Source organism: Neomonachus schauinslandi, chromosome 11 (genome assembly GCF_002201575.2).
Source record: "Neomonachus schauinslandi chromosome 11, ASM220157v2, whole genome shotgun sequence".
In the NCBI taxonomy this organism is placed as follows: domain Eukaryota; kingdom Metazoa; phylum Chordata; class Mammalia; order Carnivora; family Phocidae; genus Neomonachus; species Neomonachus schauinslandi.
The window spans coordinates 79,691,813-79,700,516 of NC_058413.1; the positions used below are offsets into that span (position 1 = coordinate 79,691,813).

Consider the following 8,704-nt stretch of genomic DNA (forward strand, 5'->3'; position numbering starts at 1 on the left):
ATATATATATATATATATATATATATATATATATATATATATATATAATGGAGTATTACTCAGCTATCAAAAAGGATGCAATCTTACCATTTACATCAGTATTGGTGGAACTGGAGGGTATTATGCTGAGTGAAATAAGTCAGTCAGAGAAAGACAATTATCATATGGTTTCACTCGGATGTGGAATATAAAAAATAGCGCAGAGGATCATAGGGAAAGGGAGGGAAAAGTCAAAAGGAAGAAATCAGAGAGGGAGACCAACCATGAGAGACTCTTAACTATAGGAAACAAACAGGGTTGCTAGAGGGGAGGTTGGTGGGGGGGGATGGGGTAACTGGGTGATGGGCATTAAGGAGGGCACGTGTTGTGATGAGCACTGGGTGTTATATGGAACTGATGGTTAACTGAATTCTACATCTGAAACTAATGATATACTACATGTTGGCTAATTGAATTTAAAAAATAAATAAAAGGATTATCATACTATGAAATATTATGCAATAAAGAACAAGCCAGGACTATAAATAAACACAGAGCTTCAAGTCATTGTTGCATGAAAAAATGAAGAATTATTACATATAGGATACCTTTTATGTATGAACATATGCAAAACAACATTATATACACATACACAGGTTAAAAACTAAGATAGAGGTAGAGAAGAATGGTAGGGAAGGGAACAGATTAGAAGTGTTGATTCAAGAGGACTTAAACCTTATTGGTAAGGTTTTTCTTTTTTAAAGGAGAATGTATTATTGTGTTACTTGAGTAATTAATGTATAATAACTCAAAGGCTGAAGCAGAAGCACTAGCTGTTAGAATTAGCATGAATGTCTTGATACCAATGCCTCCCCCCTCAGATTCTTGCAGTGGTGTTAAGATGCAGGTTCTGAAGAGGCATTAATAATTTGGCAACCCTAAATAAGCAAATACATTAAGCAGATGATCCCCAATGCAGTCTTTCTGCTACTTCTTTTTCAGTAAAATGGAGACTTTAATGGGTCATAATGCAAAATTGTGCTTAAAACCAGCTTACTATTCACACTAAATATTAAACTGAGAGACCTGTAGCATAAATATAAATTATGAGTATTTATTAATAAGAATATTTATTATTTATAAAGTTTAGAAGTCAGTCCAGTGAATTATTTCATGTTTATTTTTAGGATAATAGAAAAACTGTCACAGGTAGACTCTACTGGAGAGAAAATTAAACAAGATTATTGGCAAATTATCTTCTCAAGAGCCCAGATTTTAATCAAAGAAATTATGGTGGGAGGGATTGTTGGATAATTTTGCGGAGTGCAAAAGACACAGAAAACATTATAGAGCTTTCTAAAGACAGAAAATAATTCATGAATTGGTCCATGAAAATTTGAATGTATAATTAGAGCAGGCTTCAAAACAAGGAAAGTTCTTAAGGATAAAAAGGAGCATTACATAAAGATAAAGGAGTCGATTCTCCAAGAAGATATAACAATCATTAACATGTAAGATCTAACAACAGAGCATTAAAATTTTGTGACAAGAGCTGATAGCACTGCAAGGAAAAATAGATGAATCTACTATTATAGTTGGACATTTCAACATCTCTCTATCGACAGATCCACTAGGCCAAAAAAAAAAAAAAGTCAATGAGGACACAGGTGAACCCAACAACATCATTCAATGGGATATAATTGACGTCTATAGACTACTTCATTCAACAGCAGCAGATTACACATTCTCAAGCCCACATGGAACCTTCACCAAGATAAACCACATTCTAGGTCATAAAACACACTTCAACAAATTTGAAGAATAGAAAATATAAAATGTCTGCTCTTAGACCACAATGAAATTGAACCTTAAACAGAAAGACAACCGGAAAATAAAACATGTGGAGATGGAGATTTTACAACACACTTTTAATTAACACATGATTCAAAGAAAAAAAATCTTGAGAAATTAAAAAAAATTTTTGAACGAAATAAAACTGAAGGGATGCCTGGGTGGTTCAGTCAGTTAAGCATCTGCCTTCGGCTCAGGTCATGATCCCAGGGTCCTGGGATCGAGCCCCGCGTTGGGCTCTCTGCTCAGTGGGGAGCCTGCTTCTCCCTCTCCCTCTGCCTGCCACTCCCCCTGCTTGTGCTCTCTCTGACAAATAAATGAATGGGGAGGGTATATGCTATGGTGAGCCCAGTGAATTGTGTCAGCTGTTGAATCACAGACCTGTACCTCTGAAACAAATAATACATTATACATTAAAAAAAAGAAGAAGAAGATAAAGAAGAAGAAGCTAGCAGGAAGGGAAGAATGAAGGAGGGGAAATCAGAGAGGGAGACAAACCATGAAAGACTATGGACTCTGAGAAACAAACTGAGGGTTCTAGAGGGGAGGTGGGTGGGGGGATGGGTTAGTTTGATGATGGGTATTAAGGAGGGCACATACTGCATGGAGCACTGGGTGTTATGCACAAACAATGAATCATGGAACGCCACATCAAAAACTAATGATGTCTGGGTGCCTGGGTGGCTCAGTTGGTTAAGCGACTGCCTTCGGCTCAGGTCATGATCCTGGAGTCCCGGGATCGAGTCCGGCATCTGGCTCCCTGCTCGGTAGGGAGTCTGCTTCTCCCTCTGACCCTCCCCCCTCTCATGCTCTCTGTCTCTCACTCTCTCTCTCTCAAATAAATAAATAAAATCTTTAAAAAAAAAAACTAATGATGTAATGTATGGTGATTAACAACATAATAAAAAATAAATTAATTAAAAAATCTTTAAAAAAAAACACAAATTAGCAAAATTGGTGGTATATAGTTATATGTAAGCAGTGCTTACAGGGAAATTTATAGCATTTATAAATACAACAATAACTGTATATTTTAGAACAGAAGAGCTAAAATTATAATCATCAAAGCTCACCTTAGCAAACAAGAAAAAGAAGAGCAAATTAAGCCACTGAAAGTAGAAAAAAAAAAGGGTCAGAAATCAATGACATTGAAAGCAGGAAGTCAATAAAGCAAAAAACAAAACCAAAAGCTGGCTCTTCGAAAAGATCAATAAAATCAATATAAGCCTCCAGCCAGACTAATTAAAAAGAGAGAGAACACAAATTACTAATATCAGAAATGAAAGAGGGATATCACTGTAGACCCTATAGACATTAAAAAAATAATAAAGGAACACTATGAACAACTCTATGCCCACAAATCTGATAACCGAAATGAAATGGACCAATGCCTTGAGATAGACAATCTGCCAAAGCTCACACAAGAAGAAATAAATAATCTGAATAGGCCTATATCTACTAATTAAATTGAATCAGCAATTAATAACTTTCCAAAACAGAAAGCACCATGCCCAAATGAACTCACTGGTGAATTCTGCCAAACATTTAAGGAAGAAATCATACCAATTCACCACAATCTCTTAAATAGAAGCAGAGGAAATGCTTCATAATTCATTCTCTGAGGCCAGCATTACCCTGATATAAAACCAAAGACAGTACCAGAAAACTACTGACTGATATCTCTCACGAACATAGATGCAAAAATCCTCAACAAAATCTTGCAGATCAAATCCAAAAAGTTGAAAAGAAATCCACAACATGACCAAATGGAATTTACCCTAGGCATGTAAGAATGGTTCAACATTTGAAAATTAATGTGCTGATCACATCAACAAGCTAAAAAAGCAGTATTACATGATCATATCAATAGATGCAGAAAAAGCACCTGACAAAACTAGAAATGGAAGTGAACTTACTCAACTTGATAAAAAATATCTACAAAAAACCTACAACTGATGTCATACTTAATGGTGAGAAACTAGAAGCTTTCCCATTACACCAGGAACAAGACAAGAGTATCTCCTCTTACCACTCATTTTCAACACTGGAGTGAAGTCCTACTAATGCAATAGGACAAAAAGAGGAAGTAAAAGGTATCCTCACTGGGAAGAAAGAAATAAAACTATCTTTGTTTGTAGGTGACATGATCTTCTATGTAGAAAATCCAAAAGTACTGATAAAACAAGGCCTGGAGCTAATAAGCAACTATAGCAAGGCTGCAGGATGTAAGGCTAATATATAAATGTCAGTCATTTTCTTGTATACTAGCAATGAAAAAATGGCATTTGAAATTTAAAACAGTATCATTTATATTAGCACCCCAAAAATGAAGTACTTAAGTATAACCAAATATGTACTAGACCTATAGGAAGAAAATCACAAAACTCTAATGAATAAAAAAAAAATAACTAAATAAATGGAGCAACATTCCATGTTCGTGGATGGGAAGATTCAATATTGTTGACATGACTTCTTCCCAATATGATCTACAGATTCAATGCAATCCCAATTAAAACCCCAGAAAATTATTTCATGGTTATTGACAAACGATTTAAAGTTTATATGTAGCCGCAAAAGACCCAGAATATTCAACACAATATTGAAGTTGGAGGACTGACATACCTGACTTCAAGAAGATCAATGTAACAGAATAGAAAACCCTAGAAATAGAGCCACATGAATATGTCAACTGATCTTTGACAAAGTAGCAAAGGGAATACAAAGGAGCAAAAACTATCTCTTCAACAAATAGTCCTTAAACAACTGGATATCCACATGCAACAAAGTGAATCTAAACACAGACCTTACACTCTTCCTAAACATTAACTCAAAATCGATCACAGACCTAAATATAAGACTCAAAATAAAAAATATATAAGTCCTAAATATAACATAGGAGCAAATGTAGATGACCTTGAGTTTCATTAATGATTCTTTAGATACAATGTTCAAAGTCATGATTCATGAAAGAAAGAACTGAGGAACTGGATTTCTTTGAAAGTAAAATTATCTGCTATGCAAAATGCATTGATTTTGAAGAGAAAAAAAGACACAGAGTGGGAGGAAATATTTGCAAAGGACGTATCTAATAAAGAACTGTTATCCAAAATATATAAGAACTGTTAAAACATAACAAGAAAACAACCAGATTAAAAAATGGGTAAAAGACCTTAACGGGCTTCTCATCTTCTCACCAAAGATACGTGGATGGCAAATAAGTATATGAAAACATGCTCCACATCATACGTCATCAGGGAAATGCAAATTAAAACAATGAGATATTACTATACACCTATTAGAATGACCAAAATCCAGAACACAGACAATACCAAATGATAGCAAAGATGCAGAGTGACAAGAATTTTCATTCATTGCTGGTGGGAATGCAAAGTAGCATAGCCACTTTGGAAGACAGTTTGAAGATCTCTTACAAAACTAAACATCCATAACACGTAGCAATCATACTCCTTGGTATTTACCCAAAGAAATAAAAACAAACAAACAAACAAACAAACAAACAAACAAAAAAACATATGCCCACACAAAAACCTGCTCATGGATCATTATAGCAGCTTTCTTCATAGTTGTCAAAACTTGGAAGCAACCGAAATACATTTCAGCAGGTGAATGGATAAACTGTGTTACATCCAGACAGTGGAATATTATTCAGAACTAAAAGGAAATGAGATATCAAGCCATGAAAAGACATGGAGGAAACTTAAATGCATATTACTAAGTGAAACTAATGGCATTCAGGAAAAGGCAAAACTATGGAGAGAGTAAATAGATCACTGGTTGCCAGGGATTCGGGGGCAAAGAAGGATGAATAAATGGAATACAGAGGATTTTTAGGGCAGTGACACTACTCTGTATGACACCATAACTATGGATACGTTTTATTGTATATTTATTCAAACCCATAGAATGTACAATACCAAGAGCAAACCCTAATGCAAACTATGGATTTGGGGTGATTATGAAGTGTTCATAATTGAAGTATTCATCAATTGTAACAAAAAATGTACCACTCTAATGGAGGATGTTAATAATAGGGAAGGCTATGCCAGGGCAAGAAGTATATGGGAAATCTCTGTACCTCCCTCTTGATTTTGCTGTAAACCTAAAATTTCTCTTAAAATAATAAAATATTTAAATGAATTTGAATGTTCATTATTTCTCTTTTGGAAGCCAGAGCAGGGAGAATATGCTACCAAATCAGTTTCATTTTTAGTCTCTGACACCAACTCTATTCAACTTTTGAAAGAAATACTTTATGCATAAAAGTATTTCATTTCTGTCCAGTTTCCTCTGTATTCTACTTATGATGGTGTCTTTCTAAATCTAAAAGATATTTCCCATCATTCCCAGCTTCTGACAGAGGTGTCAATTCTCTAGTTTTCCAGGCATTGCTTAAACTATTCACTTAGCACATCTGTAATTCATTATATAAATGCTAATTGATAGAGTGTTTCTTGCCTCCACTATACTGTAAACTCCACTAGGGCTGCAGCTAGCCAGGTCTGTCCCATTTTACTGCATTTCCAACTAGTACCTAGCATAATGCCTAGCACATGGCAGGTGCTCAATAAATACATGGTTATTAATACATGAACAAATCAGATGAACCTAGAGGACATTATGCATGACATAAACCAGACAGAGAAAGACAAATACCACATGGTATCATTTACACATGGAATAAAAAAAAATCAAATTCACAGAAAGAGTAGAAAAATGGTCACCAGGGGCTGGGAAATAGCGGAAATAAGGGGAGGTTAGTAAAAGTGTACAAACTTTTAAGATGAATAGGTCTGAGGATATAATATATAACATGGTGACTAGTTGAGAACATTGTATTATATGACTGAAATTTGCTAAGAGAATAAAACTTAAATATTCTTGCCAAAAAGAAAAAAGATAAATAAGTGAGGGGATGGATGTGTTAATTAACTTGATAGGAGAATCCTTTCACCATATATATCAAATCATCATGTTGTACACTTTAAATATCTCACAATTTTATTTGTCAATTATACTTCAATATACCTAGAATAAAAATGAGGCTAATAATATAATTACAAATCCATCAATACTTACTTAGTGTCTTCTAAATAAGGTTTCACTGTATTACACTATTTCCCCACCCATATTCCATCAAATTTATTCACTACAAATGCTGTCACAGTAAAAAGCATCCAAAGAATAAGAGTTTGGCATCATTAGTTAGGATGATTTAGAACAAATTTACTGAATATCTAGTATATTCCTAGCACCACGCTAGTCACAGTACATACACAGAAAAGCCAATGAGAAATGATCTTTTCCGTCTTACTACAAAGTCATGGCCTGCATTTTTAGAACTGGTTGGGTCATTATGACTTCATCTCCTTGAAAGGTATTAAGGCAATTCCTGACCACTTCCTGGTTCATTCCAAGTCTTAGTAAAGGAATGCAATGGGCTATTCAACCAATTGCTTTTTGGCTAATTCATTTTCTTAGGTTAAGAGAGGTCATCTCTTCCCACCCCCAAACACTCACTTCCTGAGTGGTTTCTCTTTCCTTTTCTTTTCTTTCCTTTTCTGCCTCTTCTCTCTTCTGTCTCATACCAAGAGAAACCCAGTTTTCCTGGGTGACTTCTTTACAGGCTTTATTGTCTCTCACTCCCAACTTGGAGAAGAGGTAAAGAAACTGGTTCTTGGTCCCCTGTGTCTTCTCATAGCTGTCCTAAAAGTGAAGTTAGTATCATCCATCCATTTATATCACACACTTTTAATCACCCTTCATCTTGCAATCTTCTTTAGGATTCACTTTTACCTTCCTAGATGTTTTATCATTTGGCTCACATTTTTTCTTACAACCCTCTATTGTTTTTCTTTGAAATTTATTTTTTTTTATTTTTTCCCCCCACCCCCTCTTTGAAATTTAAATAGGATTTCCTATTAAGAGAAATGTAGTATAATTGAGAGAAATGTAGCACAGATTCTGGAGTCACAGCACTTGGGTTTGAATCCTCACTCTACCACTTCCTAACTATGATTAAGGCAATTTAACATCTCTGGGCTTAGTTTCCTTATTGGTAAATTGAAAATATAATGATTATAAGGATTAAAGGAATTAAAATACCCATAAAACACATAGTCACTGGTACATAGAAAGTACTCTAAAATGCTATTATCATTTTTTAAAAGATTGTATGTATTTATTTGAGAGAGAGAGAGCAAGCACAAGCAGGGGGAGTGGAAGAGGGTCCCGCTGAGCAGGGACCCGAACATGGGGCTTGATCCCAGGACCCTGAGATCATGACCTGAGCCGAAGGCAGACGCTTAACCAACTGAGCCACCCAGGTGTCTTGCTATTATTATCCTTGGTAACAATATCTATATTTTTGACCACCGACTTTCCATTTCTGGACATATTGGCATCCACACATAGTTCTACCTTGATCTACCCCTACTTTAGATTTCACACCCATTTCTTTCCAACTGTTAAAGTCCTTCTACTCATCTTTCTTAGTCATGAAAATTCCCAGAAACTTCTATTAACTTGTCTTAAATCACTGATTTTATCCCAGTTCATTCAAACACTGGCAATTAAACTTCCCAACCTTTAATTTTAATGATTTCCTAATATAATTCTTCAAGTCTTAGTCCGTCAAATCTTAATCTTTTCACTCCTCTTTGGACATATACACTTAAAAGCCCTCCTCAATGCCCAGAGATCAATAATATTACTTGTTCTCTAGTAACAAAATGAAGTTCATATTTTCCATGAAGTCTTCTCCTGTCATTATAGAATATGCACATTCCATCCTACAACCAACTTCCTCCTGCCTAAACACACTAACTCAGAAGCCATACAAATCTTAACTACTTTA

General features: G+C 35.1%; 1 protein-coding gene across 2 annotated transcripts in view; it reads right to left on the bottom strand.

Moving 5' to 3' along the window:
- The window catches only part of PGR (progesterone receptor), a 122,201-nt gene that overhangs the window by 107,804 nt on the left and 5,693 nt on the right, over nucleotides 1-8,704 (bottom strand). The window lies entirely within an intron of this gene.